We start from the raw sequence: 24975 nt of genomic DNA on the forward strand, positions 1-24975 counted from the left end.
AGCAGCTCCCCCGCTGCATTGGGGAGAGCCACGCTGCCTTTCTTCTTGGCGCTTCACGCCGCATCCAGTCCTCAGTGAGTGGCCCGGTCTCACCCGGACCCCCAGGTGAGTTATGGAGCCCGGGGAGGCCCCCCCAGCTGCTCCTGCTTCTTTGTGGGGCCCGTTCCCAACCGGGCTCCTGGCCCCACCTCTTCAGGGTCCCGGTCCCACACGGGAACACCGCATGGAGTAATTGCTGGGGGACAGCCCAGGGAGCACACCCCCAACAGTCCCTGCCACCTCCACGTCCGACCAGCACCCTCGCGTGCTTCCTCGGGTGCTGGCCCCTCAGTTCTGGTCTGCCCGCTTCGGCGGGCAGAAGCGAAGACCTCCTCAGCCTCACCAGACCTTGGGGGAGTGCTACAGCACTGCCCCTCGCCTTCCATCACTTCGGGGACAGGGGATAGGGTCCTGGCCAGGTCCTGGTTATGAGCTGACTCAGAGAAATATGACATTTCTGGATGACCCAAAAGCAGTACAAATATGACTTTGGACTCTATAGAATACTTATTCTCACACCAGTTACAGTGTACCTTATTGCGTGTCTGGAACTTGTAGGCCTTAGGAAAGTGAAACTAGCCCATGGGCTCCACATCTACATAGGAGAATAATGAAAGTGAAAAAACAGTAAAACACACTGACTTTCCCTGCCATGTTTCTTCCCACTGTATAAAGCCTATTCCATGTAACCACCCAATTCTGCCTAGGTCCTGCCACACCATTCAATTTGTAGCCGCTCCTGGGCTGCGCACACCAGGAATCTCCCCTGTTCAGCCCGTACCAGTGTGCACATGCATGTACACAGGTGTCTGCATGTAACCAGCCTGTGCCCCTTACTCCAGCTGCAGCGCAGCGGCCTAATCAAGCTAGGGGGACACCAGTAAAATACAGATGCAGTCTCTTTTAGCATGAGTTCACTGTGGATGAGTCCCAACATATGAGGCTCTCTCACAGTAAAAGCTCAACAATTAGGTGCTCAAAAAGCTGAAAATCCGGGCGGCTCAGAGTGTCAGAACCACCTTCTAACAGTTTACAACTATGATTTTTCTCTGATCGGCGAAGCTGATCGCTTTCATTTTTAGGCAAAGACCGTGCGGCACTGCTGTATTAATTAGAAATCACATTTTTGACTTGGTTCGCTCGTATGCAATATTTCTTTCCCCGCAAATTTATTTTCAAGATTTAACGGACTTCCCTCTGAATGGGATTGAAGGAAAATATGCCTCTGATGAATTTATTCACTAAACTGTTGCTAGCACGAACAATTTAAAGACCGCTTACTTGCAGTTTTAATTTTGAGCAGTACTTTGTTCAGTGAAGTGACGGGTGTGTTGCAGAAGCATCAGCAAATGACTGCGCACGGCTGTTTTTGATCATTTTATATGTTCCCGCATTTAAGTTTGGCACCAATTAGTGTTCTCTCAATTCAAAGGAGGCCGGAAGTAACATGACATTTTCGATGTTTGGCAAAGGTATCTTGGTTATTGTAGTTCATTCTACTAGTCCACTGCCCACTATTTATTCCTGTTTGTTTTGCAAAACTCTGGCGGCAGTACATTTATCGGATTAAACTGCTGATTCATATGTGGCCTCTTTGGAGTGTTAAAGTGATAATATCCTTTCCACTGGTTCTCTTCATGATTGATAAGGGTATCTTTATTGATGTAGTTTCCTATAATCAAAACCACTTTGTAAGCATGTTTATATGGGCAGTGATTAATCAGATTTTTGCAAGTGTAACTATGTAAATTGTTGCTCATTTTAAATGTTCTAAATTTTTTCGGTTTTCAAACATTTGTTCATATCTGACCTAATTAACATTTTAAGGTGGTTGTTGTCCTTTCCACTGATTCTCTTCATACTGGTTTACTATTTGTACTTGATGCCGATACGTATATTCTTTCATTAATTTATGTGTTTTGCAGTTCTGACATCTCATTTATTCCTCATACAATCGTGTTGAATCTCAATATTAGGTAGACTTCTCTTTGAGAGAGGTTCCTTTCTAGGCCTCCGCCCCAAGGTCTGACTGAATGACCCCAAGAACTGTACACTTCAAATAATTATCTGCATGTTTTTTTCTCATCATAATGATTGACTAATGGCGCTGAAGCCACCTTTCATCGAAATTTTGATTTGTGCTGTATAATCCTTAGTCATATCTCCTGGTTTGTTTTGCCAAAATATTGTTTCCAGAAAAGGCATAAAATGCCATTTTTAGAACTGAGATTCCTGGTTGGCTAAAGTTTGCACCGTATTCAAGCAGAAACCACTGCTCTAGTCAGGGTAAGTGAGTTACACTCCTAAAATAACCCCTGCTCACCCCCTTGGTAGCTTGGAACAAGCAGTCAGGTTTTTCTTAGAGGTTGTGTGTAAAGTATTTGCACAAAAACCAACAGTAACACAAGTAAGCACTACAAACAGACACCACACGAGTTTAGAAAAATATCCAATATTTTTATATACTCAAACAAGACCAAATACAATAAATATCCACAGTACAGTACTTTTAAAAATAGTTGTGTTGCAAAATGTCTTTAAATGGCAAAGATACATTGAAAACACAGTTCATACGAGTCAGTAGCTCGGTCCGAGCCTACCGCGATGCTGAAAACAACAGAGTCTCACAGTTCTAGCTGACTGCATCGGTAAAAGCCAACAACAGCGGGACAGACTCGTTAACAGTACCTTTCTTAGTGCGACTCACGCGGTGGTGCAAGTCGCTCTTGGCATCCATCGTGGTTGCAGTACAAAGTGGAAGCGGTGCACGGTGTGGTGTCCTCGATGCGGTGCGAGGAGCGGCTCTGTGACGAACGTCCAGAAGGCGTCGGTGAGACCAAGGCGGGCAGTGCAGGGCGAGACGGTGCTCGATGCGGTGCTGGCAAGTGGCGATGCAGGTGACTGAGCCGGTCGTGGTGTCCGTCGTGGAAGCGGTGCCCGGTGTGGTGTCCCTCGATGCGGTGCAAGCAGTGGCTCGGTGACGATCGTCCAGATGGCGTCAGTGAGACCAAGGCGGGCGGTGCAGGCCGAGACGGTGCTCAATGCGGTGCTGGCAAGTTGCAATGCAGCGGCAGAGCCGATGGGCAGGAATCGGTGCTGGCTGAGCCGGACAGCTGTGCGTGACGAAGCGGTCACGGGTGTCAAGCCAGCTAGGACCGTGTCGGTGAGCCCCAGCCAGCGAAGTGAAGCGAGGCGATGCAGGAGGCGGTGTCCCTCAAATCGGGTGCGAGCAACATCTCGGTGGCGATCGTCCAGGACGACGCCGGTGAGATCGAGGCAGGCGGTGCAGGGAGAGACGGTGCTTCATTGCGGTGCCTGCAGAACACAAGGCTAGTGTCGGAGTCGGAGGACCGAGTCGGTTGTTGTTCCCTTTCCTCTGTGGCAACTGAAACAACGGTTCCAGAGGCGGTACCCAGAGGTTGGTGAAGTCTTTGCAGTCCCTGAGACTTCTTAACAGGAGGCCATCTCAGTTCCAGGCCCTTGGAGATACTCAGCACAAGTAGAGAAAGTTCAGTCCAGTCCTTTCACTGCCCAAGGCAGAAGCAGCAGCTGCATGCCAACCCAACAAAGCAACAACACAGCAAAGGGGCAGTACTCCCCCTGGCAGCTCTTCTAGCTCTTCTTCTTGGCAGGTTCCTTGTTTCCAGCGAGTTCTATGAAGTCTTTTCTATCCCTGAGACTACCAACTGGAGGCAAGCTCTACTTCAAGCCCTTGCAGAAAATTCTAACAGCAGGATGATGAAAGCACAGTGCAGTCCTTTCCCTGCTCAAGACAGAAGCAACCACTGCAGGCCAACCCCTCAACTTGCAGCATAGGGGCAGTACTCCTCCTTCAGCTTCCCGGACCTTCTTCCTGGCAGGTTCCTTAGTTCAGAAGTAATCTAAATCTCTGGGGTCTGGCCCCAATATTTATACCAGCAAATCCTTTGTCCTCTGAAGGCAGAGGGGCCTGTACCTAGTTCAAACCAGTTCTGGGCGCATTCTGCCAGGGTGCACCTTCTTTCTTTGTCAGTGTGGGCCAGGGTCCTCAGACGCACCACAGGAGGTGGAGCCAGCATTGTGGAAGGTGATCTCAGCCCTATTCAGACCTAGGCGCTACTCCTCCCATCCATCTAGGTGTAGATGTGCCTATTAAGCCTGGCTGAATCACCCTGTATCCCCCCCAGCACTGTCACTCACAAACCAGACAGCAAATATACACGCTTGCAGAGGCAGACTGGATGGTTAGGTCAGAAAAGGCCCACTTTCTAAAAGTGCCATTTTCAAACCCAGAATGTTAAAATCAACTTCCCTAAAAGAAGTATTTTATCATTCTGAGTTCAGGCATACTAAACTCAAATTTCCACCATGTTCTCTGAGTCAGTTAGGACCCTAGGATGTAAGGATCAAACTGCCCATTCTGGCCTATGGAGAGTAGGTAGCCTTGCAATAGTGAAAAACGAAGTTGGCTGTAATTCACTATCGGGACATGCCACACACACCAGGGCATGTCCTGCCTTTTACCTACAATGCACCCTGCCCATGGGGGTACCTTGGGCCTACCTTAGGGGTGACTCATATGTAGAAAAGGGAAGGTTTAGGGACTTGCAAGTGCACTTGCCAAGTTGACATTGCAGCCCCAGGCTGCACACAGGCTCTGCAGTGGCAGGCCAGAGTTACACTTTACGGGCGGTTTACGTGGGTGGCACAATCCAGTGCTGCAGCCCACCAACAGCATTTGATCTATAGGCCTGGCACTCGTAGTGCACTTTACTAGGGTCTGACACATAGATCAAATAAGCCAAACATGGAAATACTAATCCATAACACATTTTACACAGAGAGCATATGCACTTTAGCACTGATTAGCAGTGGTAAAGTACCCAGAGTCCGAAAGCCAACACACAGGGCAGGAGGAAAAAACAAAAAGTTGAGGGATAACCCTGCAAAAAGGGCCATTTCCAACAGCCATAAACTAAACTTTTCGTCTTGCAGTTTCAAAACGCAGGATATTTCCAATATACATTAACCAGTTGGAATTCAGAGCCATCATTGTTTGGTTACATGCTATGCATGTGCTGCATTTGTGGAGTCCTGCGAAGGGCAATAGGTTCCAGTATTGCCTTAAATTGCTTTTTGCTATTGTTGGTGGGATATATGCTCAGACCAGATGTTTACCCATACTTGGATTGTTATTCAGTGCAAACAAGGGCCACTCGGGTGTACTGTCCAGTTTTGATAATAAATGCCAATTTCGCAAGATTATCGTTTTCAAGAACTTTATTTGGGGACAAAACTGTGTATAAGCAAACAAATCGATCAGACATATTTTTCTCTTTTTGCTCCAGAAGATATTCTCTCGGATTAAACCATGCTCTCTCTAGTGAATGTTTTAGAAGTTTACGGGAATACCCCTTTTCCTTAAGTTTTTCGGAAAGGATGGTGGCATGATGGAAATCGTCACCTTTCTATGTACAGTTGCATCAGATTCTAAGAAATAGACCATAAGATAGGTTTTCTTTTAGGTTCCGGGGATGGAAACCTGTAAAATGAAAAGAACTGTGTTTGTCAGTCATTTTTGGATACAATGTTATTAGCTGATCAATGGCATTGACTTCTCATCTGGGAATTTGATGGCTTGATTGTTTTTGCTCCTACTAAACTTCATGTCTGCCATTCTATTGTTTGAACATAGATCGAGTTGGTTAGGAATCTCTTCTTCCTCAGTCAAGGCGCACAGGATGTCATCGATGAATCTTAAATGAATATATGTGAGCTATGCACACCTTCCTTTTCAAACTATACTCAAATGTATAAACAAGATTCTGCTTAGTGTGCTGCAACTGATAGTGTGTACATGTCCACACCAAAATAATACATCATGAAAAGATGGCCAGAGGTCCCACTGACTACTGGACTCAATTGTGCACTACTTAAAAAGATTTACTTTCTTTTTTTGACAAAAAAAAAGATTTACTTTCATGTTTCACAAACACAATACTCCTTAATCGTGAAAGTATTCACGATTAAGGAGTATTGTTTCTGAAACATGAAAGTAAATCTTTTTAAGTAGTGCGCAATTTAGTCTACTAGTCAGTGGGAACTCTGGCCATCTTTTCATGATCGATGAATCTTAGCCATTTTGTCACATTGTTTCAAAACGGATTGTTGTTATAAACAAATTTGTCTTCGAATTGAGCTGTGTACAGTATTGCTATCTCTGGGGCAAAGGAACATCCCATCGCAGTCCTGTTGATCTGGAAGTAAAACTCCACTTCAAATTGAAAATAAATTCTGTTTAATGCCAAATGAGCCAAGTTTATTATGAAACTAGCAGGGACTCTAATGTCTTGGTCTTGCTTCCAGGTATACTTCTATGACCTAAACTGTTTGAGGTGCCAAGAGAGGGGGGAATTCATGTTAAAATTGCTCTTTTGTTGCCCTTCCAGATCCACTAGGGAAACCATGATCTCCCCTTATTTCAAACAATTGAAGACCCTGTGATTGCAATTTCCTCTTGGTTTTGATTCAGTAGAGTGCTCAGTTGCCTTTTGGTTCCATAGTTAATTACACCTAATCTTCCCGATGATATATGAATGAATTAATGGCGCATTTAAAGAGTGCAGCACCTACCCAGGCAACGGCATCCAAGCGATATGCAAGTAGCGGGATCTACAGTTAGTGATATGCATAATTAAACTGTCTTAGGTAGCTACGTTTTTAGCTGTTGACATGGGTTTTCTAAAATCTCAATTGCAATCCAGTGGAGGTCTTTACTACTCCTGTCCTAGCTGAATGGATTAGACACCCATTTTAAGGACACTAAGGACTGCGCTACCGGTCGACAACCCTAATATGCTTCTAGGTTCCTTGGACTATCTGCCTTACGGATCAGAGCAAGCTATGCCAGCACAACCTGTGCACTATTTTTGTGTAGGCCGACTGGTTTCTGCTGCCAATGCCAGTATCCATGATGTCCACTTTCCGGCGTTGTTTTCTAATCTCATGCACCAGTACCACCTGGTTAATGTAACCCCAGAACACTGTTGTTGTGCTTGTGTGTAGTGTTGGTTTATGCCGTTAAAGAAAATATGTCTTAAAAAAGTAGTGGAGCTCTCCTGAAAAGTTTTGGTACTGTCATACTGAACATATTCAAGTACTTCTAAAATGGTAGGTCCAGTCCTATTAAAAGTAATAGTGTCCTACTTGATGGATTGTCACCAAAATACATTGTTGCAAATGTTCTAGTTGTGGTGTTTCAGAATGCAGGCAAGTCCCCGAGAACGAGTTTAATGAAGGACTGTGTCATTGGGGCCAGAGAAAATGGCCTGAGAAGTTTGGAATTGCCTTTTGTAGATCCTGAGATGGATACACATGAGCTGGAGATGTGGTTGCCAAGGTCATAAGTAAAGGTTATCATCAGCTTAATTGAGGAGGCAGTGGATATAATTGGCGAATTATTGGCACACCTAAATGATGTGACAAGTCAGGATGGAGAGAGCCTTTTTGCAGACCGTTGTCCTCTGCAATACCAGGAGCAGAGCTGCAGCACGATAGGGTGACATTGAGGGTGGGAAACTAGGCAGATTTCGAAGTGTGGGCAGTTTTTTGGGAAAGATTTAAATTGAGCTACAATTTCAGCACTGGATAAGGAGGCTGAGTGGGGACTGCATGTCTTTCGCATGTTGTGCGTGCTAGAGGTTTTTGTTTGTTTTGGCAGGATAGGTGATACACATAAACATAGCCACACTTACTATGGGAAGATGGAGGGGAACAGCGTTTACTACGCAACTTTTACAACGCTGTGCCTTTTCGACGCAACTTTTACAACGCAAGTCGTTACAACGACTTGTGCTGGAGGGTGCTCCAGGATAGGGAATAGATTAATTTACTATCCAACTCCTTCCCTACTATCCACGGGGACTGGAGTTGGAATAGTAAATTAAACTATTCACTATCCAGCGCCCCCCAATGCAAGTCGTTGTAACGACTTGCGTTGTAAAAGTTGCGTCGTAAAGGCATGCGTTGTAAATGCATGCGTAGCAACGACATACATCCGAAGATGGATGTTATTTTGTTCTTGGAGTGTTTTCCACTGAAGGTTGCCATGGTACTGTGGGGCAGATAGCAGGGGAAATGAAAGGGGCCCATCAAAATGGCTATTGAGGTATTAGTAGGCCTGGTTAACAAACAACTGGTTAAGGATGAAAATGTGCTGTGGTTGTTCAGAATTCGAGTGTTGGTTTGCACCACAAATGCATTATCTTCCTAAATAAACATGTACCCGAGCATGGGCACATCATTGCAGATGCTTCAGATTGTTTACAGTGCTAGAGAATCTGTGGTCTGGCACCAGGAAGGTGGATGGTGGTAAGGTGGTTGTGGTGCTTTGAGCAATAGAATGATGGGGCATATTGCAGCATGGACTAGATTAGGTTTTTGCCAGGAATTGGTTAACTTTTTGGCTAGTAGGCTACAAGGAGGCATTGAAAGATGGGTAATGCAAATAGCAGAAGAGAAATTATGGTAAAGTACATTCTACCTTTAATGGAAAGGAAATTCAACCAATCATGAAAACGGGGAAGTTATAGGGGGTGGCATTTTATGGTAAATATGTCATATGCTTATGAACGTTCAGCAGAGGGAATTACTAAATGCAACTAAAGGCTAACTTAGTTTAGTACAATTACATTGCGTTATGTTTTTGTTTTCAGATAAAGAGGATTCAACAGAGCATGGTGAAGAAGTTTGGACTACCGAGTCAGCAACATGATACTAAGTTATTTAGACTTGTTGCAGCAATGGAAGAAGACCAAGAGGGAAAAATGGATCAATAGATGTTGGAGTCAGATTGTTGTCTGGCTCATGGCAGGCGAGGTAAGCGTTTGCAAAACATTTCTAATGCAAGTACTTGGTTCTGGCTCCATTCTTCCTTGGCTTTCCTAACCAAATTTCCCCTAGCCTCTCTGGCACTCCTTTTCCCTCCTTTTTTCCTGCTTTTTTCCACTTTTCGGTCAATACATGATGTACCCAGCCCCAATGAAAAGATCACCAAGTTTTAGTTATTGGGCATTCTCATGTAAAGTGGAAGGCCAAGCAGGACGAAGATGAACTTGCAGTGAGCAGTTGAGACCGGATGTAAAGAATTTCTGGGAAAGAGGCAAAAAGAGATGCTGCTCATATATGGCATGCTTTGGCAGAACTAGTCAAATGGCAAGAGGAAAATGGTTTGGTGCAACTTATGGGGATAATGTTATTAAAGGAACCAAAGATGGACCTGACGGAATAAAGAGGTTGGCTTGGGACAAAAACATGGATTTACTGAACAGAGTTAGTTTCAAGAAGGAGGCTTTATCGAGCTATGAATTAAGATGCAACAGGTAAGGCTGGGAGGAAATGGACTCTGGAACAGCAGAATGTCTGTAGGACTTAAGGCATTCACAGTATACAGCATAAGAGCACGAGGTTCTCTTGGTCCAGTTCTGAACAAGGTGTATTATCTTTTTGAGCTATGAGATGTGATAGTGTATGTGCATGGTAAACGTTTAAGTGGATTAGTATGGGAGCATAGACCAAGTCCAGGGCACGCTGGGAAAGGAAAGGGAGATGTAAGATGGTATATACCAGGTGGCACGTTTGGGGCAAATGAGGTGTCTCTAGGGATTAGCTTCGCTGCTGATTGGAGGAGTCAGCTTCAGGAGGGGTGGTGCACTGGTGTAGGGAGGCTACAAGAAGGACAGTAAATGCTGCAGAATAAGGGGTCGGAATATGAGGCAAGGAAAGGTGACATTAGGATGTCTTGAAGGTAATTAGGGGGTGACAATGGATGCACGAAAAAGCTAAGAAAATTTGTGAATGCGGAAAGTTTATAGGTGGGTAGAGATATTTTATTTAAAAAGTAAGATGGGTATTTTAGGCTGTAATTCATTGCAAGGGTTGTCCTGCTTGTTAGCACAATCCTGTTTTCTTAAAGTGGCTTTTTGCTCATTAATCTGGTGTGAGTGGTGCAGTCTCACCCACACCCTTTATAACCAGCAAGTAAAATTTGCAGCGATGCAAGACTCCTATCACTGTCTTAACACCACAGATCCCATCTCGTAGGCACCAAACCTTGCTCCAATGTAATAAAAGGAAACTGAAAGCCTTTAAAGCCATCTGACACTCTCCCAGCTACTGTCATGAAAGGAAATCTTTTCAGGCCTTTACCTAAACAACATATTACCCAATCCAATTATCCAACTCTGAACGCTTTTTTCAAGTCTTCCCATAATCCTCCTGACATACTAATTTATTTTTCTGTTTTGTGATATGCCACCAAAGGACAGCTGCCGCATCTTCTTGATGATCCTACCTCCAGGGACTGAGGGTGGATTACTTTAGTTTTGTTCACTACAGTGGTCTTTGGAAAATGCTGTGTGTGCTTACCGGACATTTTCATTAGTCCTAATCCCATTTTTCCCCATCCCAGTTCTTATGTGTGAAGTACCTGGTTGCATCTTCCAGGAGGAATTCTTGCTTTTCGGATTCTCTGATGCAGACTCCACCACCCGATCGGAGTTATATAAAAACTGTTGACATTCCCAGTAATCATGGCCGAGCAGAAATGATTCGACAAACAATAAAAAAAAAAGAGTAGCAACAGGAGTATTTAAGATTTTCTGTAAGTTTCAGCGAATGACCAATGCCCTGCGCTTCCTCATCCCAGTCCTTGCATGCTAGGAATACTCATGCCTTTTCTGGTGTCAGCTAAGCGCGAAATAACAAAAACAAGAATATACATGTAGGGGCTTAAGATCTGCAATCCCTGTACATTTATTGCAGCCATAAGCAAGAACAGTGGCCACTCTCAGTCAACGCAGCACAGAATTTACCACAGGTGTGTACTTTCAGTTCGATAAACGTGGCTATTTGATTTTTCATTTATTTTCTCTATCTTTTTTTAGCAGTAAAATACTAAAAGGGTACTGTGATCCAGTGGTGCATCTTGAACGGAACAACCTATATACTTGTTTACTTCAAGATTTCTCCTTCCCCATAGTGGAGGAGAAATACTGGGACCATATACTGATCTGTCGAGGCTCATACCTATGCTTACAGGTCATAAAGACTGCCATCTCACTTCATGAGGAGGATAAGCAGGGTGCAGGGCTTGGAAAGCCAATATAGCAGACTCTCTAACGGAGCTCCGCAACATACCCCATTATCCATCTAAGGTATATCTGTTAAGGTTGCCACCGACCCTCCTGCACTACCATTCCGATGGCAGTGGTGGTGCTGGGGATGTGTCTGGGAACTCTCGGCGGGTGCATAGGGGTATGGAGACTCCAGTCTCACCTTGTTGTTCACTGAGGCCTAGCTGAGTGGGAGGCCGCCTCTTTTTCTGGAAGTTCGTCTGGGAGGGGGGACCCGCTCCCCTGGTGATAGCAATGCAGTGCCAACTCTATTGGTGCTCCCCAGGCAGTGTGCTGCGGTGTGGGGACTTTCTCCTCCCTTCCCTGCCTTGTTGGACCCTGAGGACTTGTGGTGTGGGGGGCTGCCTCTATCCCTGTGGGACTGCGTGGGCTGGGAGTGCTGACAGTAGTGGCTCCTCCGCTAAGGCGGAGGAGCATTGCCTCAATGTGCAAAACGGAAAAATAAAATGACAATGTATTGTTGTTATCCTTTTATTTCTCTGCCCGCACAGTGTGGGGCTGGGCTGGCCAGAGCAGGGGAGGAGTGGTTTGCACTCCCAAAGTGCGCACAAACTGTTTGGCTGACCCTCTTGGGCCCGCCAAGCGCCAAACAGTTCATGCGCACTTTGCATGTTCCCCATCAGGCTGTATTACACACCCTAGTGAGGAACAAGCACAGGCTTCCTGTTCCAGTCTGAGCACCGATCCACGGAACATTGCATTGCATTGCAGCGTTGTGATTGGTAAAGGGTACCCTGTATGCCGGGTGCTTTGTGCTGCCGGCCGGACTGCAGAAATTAAGAAGGAAGAGGACGCAGGGGAGGCGGAGGGCGGCTGCCCATTCCAAGGTAAGTGTTTTTTTTGTTATTTAACCCCCTTCCACCCATGCCCCACCACCCCTGTCCGGTAGCAGCCACTATTGAGTGCTGGACAATGAGGCTGTTGGGTGGCTGTGTGAGGCTGCCTGGGAGGCCCCATGGATCCGGTGACGCACTGTGCAGTAGTAGGCGTGGTGGCCTGGGTCAGAGAGCTTTGCTGGGATGTTTTGCAGCCTTGCCTTCCTGCTATGACCAGCCGCTAGAGACTAAAGCCTTACCCTTTGGCCCTGACTGGACAGAACGTTAATTGGTGGTGTGCCCTAAGGGGACAGGCAATTGCTTACTGCCTAAATTTGTGAGGGCCAATCCTCTGTGCCGCCTGTCCCAACGTGCCAGCCTTTATGGACTTGGGGTCTGAAATGGCAGAGGCTGCGTGCCAGTGGGGAGTGGCTGTTGAGAAGCACCATGGCCTATAATTTTATACTCTACATAGCTGCCTGTCAGCCAAGCTTTGGACATTGACCGGAGGGCCCTTGTAGCAGCAAAAGTGGGGGTGGGACATGAGCCGGGCCTGTAAGGAGCATGGTGGGGTCTGCAGTTTAGGTGCCCCTTCCTGGGGCTTCATGAGTGTATCCTATGGTGGCCCTTGAGTCAGTGGGGCGCCCTGGCAGCAACCCTGTGGAGAGATACTGTGGCCTGCCTGGATCTAGTCTAGTGGGCCTAGGCTAGAGTGACCACGCTTCCCACTATGGGGGGCCCACTTACCATGATGCTGCTGCCATGCAGGTTCCGACTTCCTCCTTGTTGGAAATGGCCCTTTCTTCAGAGTCACTCCCAAACATTTGGCCTTCCTCCTCCCTTTTTGCTGAATTAGTTTTTGTTGGCTTTAAGACTCTGAGCACTTTACCACTGCTAACCAGTGATAAAGTGCACATGTCTGTACTTAATACATGGTAACGTTGGCATATCCACAACTGGAATTTTGAATTTACTTATAAATCCCTAATAAGGTGCACTACATGTGCCCAGGGCCTGTAAAATAAATGCTACTAGCGTTCCAAAGGCACGGATTGTGCCACCCACTCAAGTAGCCCTTTAAACATGTCTCAGGCCTGCCATTGCAGAGTCTGTGTGTCCTGTTTTAAATTTCCCTTTTGACCTGGCAAGTTAACCCTTCTGCCAGACCCAAACTTTCCTTTTAAATGCATATTCTTCACCACTAAGGTAGGCCCTGGACAGCCCCAAGGGCAGGCTGTAGTATTTTTAAAAGGTTAGTCATTTACTTTTAAGTTTTACATGCCCAGGTAGTGAAAAACGCTTTCACGACTGCAAGGCCTAGCTCACCCATAGGTTAACATTGGGATAACCATATGACATTTCATAAGTGTAATTTTCAATTGGTAAAAGATAGATATTTTGAGTTTGCTGTCTCTGGACTTACAATTTGAAATCACAACATAGGGAAAAGTTTAATTTTACGTTGCAAGTCTGAAAATGCTACAATTATAAAAGTTGGTATTTTCTTACTTTAAGCATTCTGTGCCTCTGCCGGTTTCTAAATACATGTCTGGGTAGCTGACACCTGGGCTTTGTGCACTCCCTCGAAACAGACACACGCAAAGAGAGCTTAAGTGTGTTGTATAGCATTTTCACATATTTATGTGCTGGTGGGCCATCCTTGGCAGAATGAGAGGGAGGAGCTGACACTTACACCTGAATAGGGCTGTGTTTGTCCCCACGCAAAGAGTTAAATACTGCCTGTATTGAGTCTGGATATTATAAAGAACAGTGGTCCCTATGTACAATTAATATACAGTACAACATAATCATATACTTTATAGGTAATATGTCTTCTGTCCGTCCGGACAGGGTTTATTTAGCATTAGATGCAAAGATGAGGTATTTTTAGAAAAGATGTCAAGTGGGCACAGCCGTGACCCTCAACACACAAGACAAAACAACAAGAAAGCAATGTAAACAAGGCAAGAGAATCAGTCTGCGTACTTGTACTTCAGTAAGGCAGGCATAAGTTATAGAAAAACACTCCATTGCATTTTGTGAATTTTGACATAAATAATTCGCATATGGGGTTTTAAAGTCGACGGCGTTTCGATGCCTATAGGGGTGAAGGCATCATCATCAGGACAAGAGTTGACACTATTGTTGTCTTGAACAAGAGCAATATATAATGCCTTTCAATTACATTTATTCATAGAAATGAATAGCTGGCCGTGAGGGATTCACTCGCCGGATTGCTTGATCGATAGATCTGGCGAAAGCGCGTTTGCTAAATCGGTGGGTCTGATATGTCCGGTCATTCAAACAATGTTGGATAGTGAGTGGGGACTCTGAAGCTACAATGGCGGAGGAGCCATTCCGGATTGCCACACCCGCAACAGTGCCGTCGCACTCTTAGAGTAGCCATCGCGCTCCTCCGCCATTGTAGCTTCAGAGTCCCCACTCACTATCCAACATTGTTTGAATGACCGGACATATCAGACCCACCGATTTAGCAAACGCGCTTTCGCCAGATCTATCGATCAAGCAATCCGGCGAGTGAATCCCTCACGGCCAGCTATTCATTTCTATGAATAAATGTAATTGAAAGGCATTATATATTGCTCTTGTTCAAGACAACAATAGTGTCAACTCTTGTCCTGATGATGATGCCTTCACCCCTATAGGCATCGAAACGCCGTCGACTTTTAAACCCCATATGCGAATTATTTATGTCAAAATTCACAAAATGCAATGGAGTGTTTTTCTATAACTTATGCCTGCCTTACTGAAGTACAAGTACGCAGACTGATTCTCTTGCCTTGTTTACATTGCTTTCTTGTTGTTTTGTCTTGTATGTTGAGGGTCACGGCTGTGCCCACTTGACATCTTTTCTAAAAATACCTCATCTTTGCATCTAATGCTAAATAAACCCTGTCCGGACGGACAGAAGACATATTACCTATCAAGTATATGATTATGTTGTACTGTATATTAATTGTACATAGGGACCACTGTTCTTTATAATATGTAATGCCCAAGGTCCCTACACTATACCTTAAGGGTTCCCTTGTTTTTTTGAAACATGTATTGAGTCTGGAGCCAGGGCAGGAAGGGCAGAGACCTTGTTCACTTCAAAGGCCTCTCTTTGAAGTCTCCACCACTTCAAAGGCACAACTGGGGATAAGTTCTGGACCCCTGACACCACCAACTCAGTTCACTTCTAGAACTGAGGACATTTTGCAAGGACGACATACTGCTGTGCTGCTAAAAGGACTGTCACTCTGCTGGACTTTGCTGGACTCCTGCTTTGATATGCCTGCTGCCTCCTTGCCTGGCAGTGGGAAGGACTGGAACTGCATCTCTGAATTCCCAGAACCAAAGTGACACCAAGGGCTTACTGGCTTGTATTCTGTTCTGAAGTCTCAGGGACATCAAATATTTCCCACAACCCTGCTACAGACTCTGGACATAGCTAACTGAGTTCCGCCCTGCAAGAGGTGCCAATTCAGTCATGGCACTTGTGAGTGGGTTTTCTGGCTGCTTGTTGCAAAAACACACACCCCTGTTGTTGCAATTGTCGGAGTAAACGCATCTCCCCTCAACGCCGATGCACTACTGCTGCTGACAAAGACATCGTCAGTTGCGCGGCTCAATGAGGATGCATCCCCTTCATCGTAAGGGTAGGGGTGGGCAGTAGACTCCACTTTGCCAGCTGAGTTTGTGAATTTTTTGTCACGCTGCACTCCGTTTGGAGTGCAGAGTTCAGAAAAAACCTCCTCCGACCACTGGCAGAGTGGAGTTTACCGGCATGCGCTCACCCCATTTATTTGCCATGAAGCAGTTTAGGTGGCATCGACATTTATGGGTGAGCAATTAATGACAACCATGTTGGTTGGCTGCCAGCTCATGTAGCCGGCGAGACCTAAGCCCTGCAAAGTGCACCATACATTCAAGAAAGATTGCGCAGAAACAATGGGCCAAAATTGTGGCTGTAGAGGGAGGGCCTGGGTAGGTCTGATTCAGGCTCTCCCCACTGGAAGTGGAGACAAACAAAGAACAACAAGCATGATGTTGTGTGAAGTTGAATAAACAGGCTAACCTCTGACTAATGGTTGGTGGACGCACAAACATACAGATCAATGAGCCTGAGGGGTCAAAAGACATGGGGAAAAGAACACTCAAGGGGGTGGGGCAGGAGGGCATATTTTTCATAGTTATGTTATGTTATGTTATATTTATTTTTGTATAGCACGCGGCTACTCAAAAAGAGTGTCCCGGCGCTTTGAATAAAGAGACCTGCAGCACAATAACACAACACAATAAAAAAGGGGAAGGAGTGGGACAGAAAACAACAAAGAGAAACAGCGGGACCTTCTGGGAAAACAACCAGGTTTTTAGGCCTTTCCTAAATGCAAGGAGGCTGGTAGCTCTCCGGAGTGTGAGCGGCAATGAATTCCACAACTGTGGCGCCAACAGTCCAAAAGAGCGGCCACCAATGCGAGCTCTCTTCACTCGCGGAACGGTCGCCAGGAACAGAGATTCTGACCTCAGAGAACGAGCCGGTGGTAAAAAGCAAGTCTCCTTTGGAGATACTTCGCTCCCACCGCATGTAGAGCCTTATAGGCCAACGTTAATGCCTTAAAGGCAATCCGTTTGCGGATGGGCAGCCAGTGTAATGTCTGCAGCAGACCCGCAGCACTGGCTTGTCTGTTCAGGCCAAAAATGGCCCTCGCGGCCGCGTTCTGTACAACTTGCAGCCGCTGTAGCAGGTACTCTGGTAAACCCAGGTAAAGAACGTTGCAATAATCTAACCTAGAGCCTATCAGAGCCTGCACAGTCAGCTTCCTGTGTTCCTCAGACAAAAGAGGTAAAAGCCTCCGCAACATCTTAAGAAGACCGAAACAAGTGCCCGTCACACCAAGGATCTGGGATTTCAACGTCAGACCCTTATCCACCTTGACCCCCAAGTTCTTAGCAATTTGGGATGAACAAGACGGAGGGAACATGTCGATGGGCCACCAAGCTTGCCAGTCAGGCTCCGTAGCACACCCAAAGAAGAGTACCTCGGACTTATCGGAATTGCACTTGAGGCTGTTCAGTTGGAACCATTTGAAAACAGCCCCAAGGCAATCCCGGATACTCTCCCCATCAAAGTCTCCTCCTCTCTTACAAGAGAAGAGGAGCTGGGTGTCGTCAGCGTAGGATACGATCTGGGCCCCAAACGACTCCGCCAACGCCGCCAAAGGGGTCATGAAGATGTTAAAGAGGGTCGGGCTCAATATAGAGCCCTGTGGAACCCCGACTCCCAAAGGCGGCATCACGGCGGAGTCTGGAGAGGCCCAGACCGTTTGCCGGCGGCCAGCTAGGAAGGAGGAAAACCAGCTGAACACCGTCCCCCGTAGGCCAATCTCATAGAGTCTTGCGAGAAGGCCGTCATGGGGGACGGTGTCGAAAGCCGCCGACAAGTCCAACATCACCAGCATGGCTTTGCCCCCAGTGTCCAGAACCCCTTTAATGGTTTCTGAAACCTCTAGGAGCGCGGTCTCTGTGCTGAGATTAGGGCGGAAGCCGGATTGGGTGACATGCAGGATCTCATGTGTTTCCAGAAAATTGGAAAGCACCGTCTGCACGTGCTTCTCCACAATTTTCGTAAGAGCCGGCAGCAGAGAGATAGGCCTATAGTTGACTGGGGCCTTAGGGTCAAGACCGGGCTTCTTCAGCAGAGGGATGACCATTGCCTGCTTCCAGGCCTGCGGAACCACTCCCTGGCTCAGCGAGAGGTTCAGGAGGGGGTTTGCCAGTGGGTTTATCACTTCCGCGATTTTTGCCAACAATTTGGCCGGGCAAGGGTCCAGGGGCGACCCAGATTTAAGATTGCCCATTAGCGCTAAGGAAGCAGGGGCTGACATTGGTGGAAACACAGCCAGCGTCGGACCATACGGGGCCAGAGGGAACAAGTCATCCTCTGAGATGGACAGCCCCGCGGGCGCCGCCAGTGGAAAGGAGCCCTGTATAAGTTTAATCTTGCTAGTGAAGAAGATAGCCAGATCGGAAGCCCAGGAATCAGAAGGCATCTCTTCTGAAGTATTGGACCACGGAGCTATGAATTCTCTCACTATGGTGAAAATCTCCTTGCAGGAGTTTGAGGCGGCTTCTATCCTCCCTGCAAGGTAGGCTTTTTTTCCAAGGCGAATGTCGCGGTGATAGGCCTTGACCATCGTCTTGTAAGTGAGCCTGGCCACAGAGTCATATTGTGAACGCCAGGCTCTTTCGGCTGCCTTACACTGCTGCCGCGTAGCCGACAGTGCTGCGGTGAACCAGGGAGCCGAAACCCGTTTCGGAGTTAAACGAGGGGCCAACACCGGGGCAAGATCGTTCAGCCTATCTAAAAGCCATACTTGCAAAGACTCCAAATCCTTCTCTAGGTCGCCTGAGAGAGGGCAAGGGTGGTCCAGAGCGGCCTGGGCCAACATCGCAGAAGTAACTTGATGGTATGCCCTAAGGACTCTACCCTGCTGCTGGGGCACAGAGGTAGGCAATTTTGCAGTGCCTCTAATCAGGAATTTGGCAAGCCGATGGTCTGACCATAACACCGGGACAATCTCTTTCACCTCCAGAGGAGATGTCGAAAAGACCTGGTCAAGAGTATGACCTTTGTCGTGCGTAGGCCCCTGAAGGTGGGGGATCAGGCCCAGCGGGGCCGTAGCCTCCACTAATTTAGTAGCATCTGGGTCCGACGGATCATCCATACGGAAGTTGAAATCCCCGGCTACTATACAATGCTCTGCTTTCAAGGCCAATCCCGGCAAAACCGACTCGAAGTCCTCAAAGAAGGTTCCAGATGGACCCGGCGGTCTGTATACTAATAGTCCTTTAACAGATTGATGAGGAGCCAGAGTGATAGAGAAAGCAAGGGTCTCGGAGCCGCGGATATCATCCACTGGCAGAATTGCACATGGCACGCCCCTCTTAACCACCAATGCCACTCCACCGCCCCTTCCCTTGGCTCGGTCCTTCCTGAAGATATTATAGTCAGGCGGAATAGCCATGGCAACATCAGGATTTGAAAATTCTCCCCACCATGTCTCAGTCAGCATAAGACAGAGTGGTTTGTCCATCTCAAGGAGCTCGAAAATATCTTGTGCGTGTCTGCACGCAGACCTGGTATTTAGCAACATGCAGAGAGACCCAACACTCTCGATCTTATTGTCAGGAGGCGATGATAAAGCGCGGTTGGGGCGCCAGCCACATCCAGGACAGCATGACTTGCCCCTGTGGCGACCGGGAAAGACAGTGCAGCAACCATCAGCTGGATTATGAAATGAGCGTAGCTCCTCAGAAGTATATCGGAGCATGAGGGGCCCAAGAGCACAGGTGTCCTGTAACTGAGGCCAGCCCGCCGCTCCGTCCGCCTCCGGGACGCTGACGGGCGCAGACGGGCTGGACTCTGGCGTGACTCCGGCGGGAGACCGGCGGTCCCGCTGCGCAGTGACGCTGCGCGTATGCATGACTTCAATTTATATAGGTCGCGCCTCCTAGATGAGGACTAGACCGCGTAATGGATCGCTCCTCAGGTAAGATGGCCGCCACCGTGACAAGGGCGAGGAACCCGCGAAAACGCAGTGAAATATACCAATTAGAGTGCAAGTAGAGATGGCAGCAATGCGGGTAAGCGAGGCCCGAACTTTAAAATCAGGGAAAAATACTTTAAAGTAAAACAAACCAAATACAAAAAACAGGACTTTTAAAACAGCAGAAGCTGTAACTGCACGCTGGTCAAGCGCTGCTCGAAAATGCGCCAAAGCTGATCGGATAGGACGGTGGTATCACAAAGTGTTGGTGAATTAGTGAGAAGGCTCAGAGGACAGCCAAAGGGTTTGTTGGCAGTGATGCAACTCCGTAGTTAAGAGTGGGGGCAGCAGTGTGGCCGCTGTCTGGGGACAGTCAGGGTACCTCTGGGTAACAAGACCCAGTTCACCTTCCCCTTAAAAAATAGCGTGTAGCTGAGGCATGTTCCAGGTCTGGTAGGTGGAGCTGTGACCTTGTGTTGGATTGGGCAGGGTTGGGTACATTACTTACTGGGTCTGAGGAGTCTTGTCTTCCGTCTCAGCAGACCGAGAGGAGAGAGTGCTGCTATTCGAAGGCCGAGTCCAGTCCCTTGGTAGATGAGGTGGAACCTAAGTGAATGGTGTGCCACGAGACTCCTGCTTCCTCTACATCACAGGTCTGGACATACAAGGTATTCACAGCAGCAATGTGCATAGAAGGAGGCCTGAATGATCCCAGTCTTTCACAAAACAGGGATGGTCCTACATGTCTGTGAGAGAAGGTAACTCTACCTGCACACGTAACTCTTCAGAGTTTTTCGATGACTCAGCAGAAATCCACAGATTGAAACTCTGCAAGCTCTACAAGGGACTAGTAAAGGGTTTGCCAATGACTCATTTCCTACTGCTCAGTTCGGAACCAATGCATCGTCTACATCCAGCCAGTTCGATGACCACTTATCGCCTCCCCTGCACCCTGCATTGGGTCTTCGATCCTCCATCCAAAAGTTATTTTTCAGCAGCGAAAGGTTAGTCCCTGTATCTGACCCGCACTCCATCGAGGTCCGCCTGAACTTTTGGATTCACCCCTTTCAAGCGTAAACAAATGTCCTCGGTTGGCGCTTTAAAGATTCATAACTTCTGGTCTACTAATTGGATTTTTTGTGTGTGGTGTTTTCACTGTTTTACTGTATTGTGTGTTGCGCAAATACTTTATACATTTCCTCTTAAGTTAAACCTGGCTGCTCTGTGCCAAGATTCCAGGAGGTGAGCAAAGGTCAATTTAGGGTTTGTATCTAACTTACCCCGACTAGGATTGTGGTCCATACTTGGACAGGGTTCATAACTGTGCCAACTAAAGACCCAAGTTGTAACACTCCCCCTGTCAGATTGCCCTGCACTGTCAGGTGGCACTTATATCTCCGTTACCTCGCCTGTGAGCTTCTGTTTAACTCTGATGTGGCGTCTGTGGGTCTACTCCTACTCCTCAGATCCTTGTCTGCTCTGCAGCTGCGCATATTTGCCCAGTGCGGTTTGGAGCTACTGCATCTGACTGAATACTTCTAGGCGTAATTAAGGGACCTGATCTCTTTGATACTTGGCACAAAGCCACACGGACTGAAAGCGGCAGAGCACCCTGGCATACACTGCCTTGGTGTATCTTATCGCTTGTTTCAAATTAATTCACTACATATTACACAGGTCTTACCTTCCAGACATATTTGCCTATATATACTCAACATTCAAAATATTGTGGTAGTTAAAATATTGTCAATGCCATACTATTGTATCACTATACAATAGTATGGCATTGACAATATTTTAACTCAACGGTCACTCAGCTTCTGAAATATCAAATAAACAATACTACAAAACATATTGAACAGGCAGATATTGTCTAACCAATTGCACTGCCATGTGACTAGCTCGATACCAGTCAATGAGTATCCCGCTACCATAAATGAACCCAGAATTCAAGTGCCTCATGACCATACAAGTGGGAGAAATGTGTGACAATAATAACGCTACATAATGCACAATTTCTCACTTATTTTTCAAAAACAAAAATGACACAAATCCCACTCACTCAGGACCAATATTAAAGCCTTTCGCCAATGGCTACTGCACCACAGTTAGCAAATAGGCTAAGTAACTGCAGAAGCATGATACCTTTTCAACGTAAAACAATATAACCCACCCCTTGGTTCAAGGACAAAGGTTGGAAGAATCACATCTTCTCACCTGAAGGTTGATGAAATGTTCAAGAGGAATAATAGATCCTGGTCTTATCAAAGCAGTCAGTCAGAGCCCCTGAATTACCCTGCAGACATGTCTGTCAATTAAAATACAACTTTAATAGGGAGAAACCTTATGTTCATTGAATCTACTGGTACAAAATAATGAGATTATAGACTGATTAAAACAAGTAATGCCAAATGTTTTAGCACAAAAACAACTGATGAAACAGTGAAAATATTTTGAAGCATAGTACAGCTACTGCAACATCTCTTCAAATGTGTTGTCTTTCCCAATTCTGCTGCAGCCCAGCAAGTTTCCTTTTAACTTTCTCAGCAAATGCAAACTAGAGCCACTCTTCTTGAAAATTGCAGCACTGTGTTAAATAAAACCAGACACAAATAGAACATCCTCAGATCTGTACCTCTGCACTGCTGGATCCAGATTCTCCTCAATGTGCTATGGTCAATCTGGATCTCTGACCAGTAATGGCCATCTTCCTGCAGGGACCACCAAAAAACACATGACACTGGTCCTAAGCTAGGAAAGTGGAGGATACAGCCTCCACCAATGTGACAGGCGGGCATACACCCCATCAGGGTCTAAATGACTTCATCATAGTATGCATACAACATGTGATTCACCCACTAACCAGCCTCTCCCACAATCATACCTCAAGGAATGAAACAGTTTTGTGGGCCAGCCATGGCATAGTCCTTTCGTTTTCACATAAACGTTGGTCATAAGCAAGCATAAGTGACATAGAAAAATTGTCTTAACGTCAGATAAACGATAATCAGATGCAAACAATAGCCTGAATGTTACATAAGGAAAAAACGTATTTACATTATAAACATTGCGGCAATCATCAAGAACACATACATTGTCCTGAGATCTCCTGTGCTCATTGTGCTAGAAGGCCCCAATTCGCACCGACCTGAGTTCCAACCAGGTCATCCCAGCATTATTGATGAACACATTGACCAGCAGTCATTGGTAGAAAATATCCCCAACCCTCCTTTCCTGAGGCAACTACCAATCCAGGGCTCCGCATAATGCAGCAGCCTCGCAGGGTTACCTGAACACAGGTGCAGCCCCCAAAGTTCTGCAAGAGAGTCCAGGACAACCAGCAGGTCAGTCCCTCCTTCCACCAGCCCGCTGACCAAATTGATGTCCACCCCCCTCACACCATCGCCCCAATCAGGGGTCAGTCAGTCCAAATAAGAAGTCCACATCTCGTTATCCCCCCCTGTTTTGCTGCCAGGGACCCTACCACCTTAGGGATGGGTAAAAATGCTGCTGGTTTGCACCGTCCTGGACACACTAGAGGGGATAAAGAGGGTGTCCCAGCCCTTCCTATGGCCTTATGTCCCCGGTGGGCCTAATGCCCTTTGATGACATCATTGGCTGGGCTCCCGCTACCATAACTTAAGGTGTTGTGAGGGGGAAGGGTTCCTGCCTGTGTAGCAACTAAGGGCGCCCTGCCATGAAGTGCGGGTGGCACCAAAACAGAAAGCTAACCTCATTTGTGGTCAGTATGCAACAAAGGATTGTTCCACAGGTTTTAGGTTAAGCAATTTTTATGTTTTGTTTCATTGATGAAAAAGGGGCTATGCAATGTGGAAGTTTGCTTTGCCCATGTGATCAGCGCTCTGTTCAGTATACCCTTAATATCATATTTTTTTCTAAATGTTATTATAAGGTACCAAGGAAGTGTCATTTGATCCCCTTGCGTAGCTTTTTAAAATTGAGTCAATGTAGACAAGCTCTTCTTTTTTACAATGGCTGCCACTAGTTGTTACTTGTATTGCAGTGATTTATTTTACCAAGCATTCCTTGCAGTAGTAGTTCTGCTGGCTGATTTTGGAGGACGAGTTTTAATTGTTGCACTGTAATTGGTACTTTTCCATTCGATTATTATGTTTTTCTGGTATGCTACTATTCGTTGCTGTATTGCTTTTTAATAATTTTGCTTCATCTGATGTGTTACATTTTTGTTTTATGAAGCCGAATAAAGATTAAGAGAGACTCCCTCAGTTTTTTGAAAATTAAAATCATTTGACACATAGATGGTTATAGCTTTCGAATGCGTAATTCTTGCACGCCATACTTCATATTTCAAGAACATATTTTACTCCACACTCTCAAATTTTTTAGTTTTGTCAAATTAAAATCTAGACCTGGGAACATGGGGGCCTGAACAGGCAAGTCACTTTCCTAAGGCGATGGAAGGCACAGCCTTACAGCACTACTTAGTGGCGTAGTCTTCTGAGGGCTTTTGTTTACTTTTCTTTCTCTGACTTCAAAGTGAGAGGATTTATGGGGCAATCTTGCTGGATACTTGGGGTAGAAAATAGTTTTTTTCTAGCACACCTACGCCACTTCACACTACACCTCTCTACTCTACCCTGTACCACTCTACTCTTTGCCAATGCACTCTACACCACTGCACTCTATTCCAATACACTCTACGCCAATTCACTCTACTCTGTAACACTCAACTTTATTCCCCTGCACTCTACACCAATTCCCTGTATGCCACAGTAATCTACTCTATCACTACACTCTATGCCACTTCACTCTACACCACTTTCCTCTATGCCATTACACTCTATGCAACTGTTTTCTTCCCTCCACCACTTCACTCCACACCACTTCACTCTACTCTACTCTGAAACCATCTAGTCTACACCACTGCACTCTAGTCCTCTACACTCTACGTCACTGCACTCTACACAACTGCACACTGCAACTGCCATGTATGCCATTGCACTACACTCTGCATCATTGTACTGTAGGCCACTCTACTCCACTTTACACCACTGCACTCTGACACTACACTGCAACACTACACTCTCTGCCATTGAACTCTCTGCCACTCTACTCTGCCCTTTTCCACTCTACGCCACTGCACTCTACGGCACTGTACTCTACTCTGCACCACTCTATGCCACTGCACTCTGTGGCACACAACTCTACTCTGCACCACTACTCTCTGCATCATCAACTCTATGCCACACAACCCTGCACCATCTGACTCCACCCTGCGTCACTCCACTCTAATCTATGCCACTGCATTCTACGATGCTGCATTGTTAGCTACTGAATCAAATGCCACTGCACTCTATGCCACTTCAATCTGCAACTCTTTACGCCAATGCACTCTACACCAGTCCACTCTACTGT

At 46.4% G+C, this 24975-nt stretch overlaps 1 long non-coding RNA gene across 1 annotated transcript in view; it reads right to left on the reverse strand.

Moving 5' to 3' along the window:
* LOC144823007 (uncharacterized) overlaps nucleotides 1-24975 on the reverse strand; it is an 84648-nt gene that overhangs the window by 22584 nt on the left and 37089 nt on the right. The window contains exon 2 of the long non-coding RNA XR_013608722.1: nucleotides 21796-21886. This is a non-coding gene — a long non-coding RNA (uncharacterized LOC144823007). The remainder of the gene's footprint in view (nucleotides 1-21795; nucleotides 21887-24975) is intronic.

The sequence above is a fragment of the Lissotriton helveticus genome, chromosome 3_1, assembly GCF_964261635.1.
Source record: "Lissotriton helveticus chromosome 3_1, aLisHel1.1, whole genome shotgun sequence".
In the NCBI taxonomy this organism is placed as follows: Eukaryota; Metazoa; Chordata; class Amphibia; order Caudata; family Salamandridae; genus Lissotriton; species Lissotriton helveticus.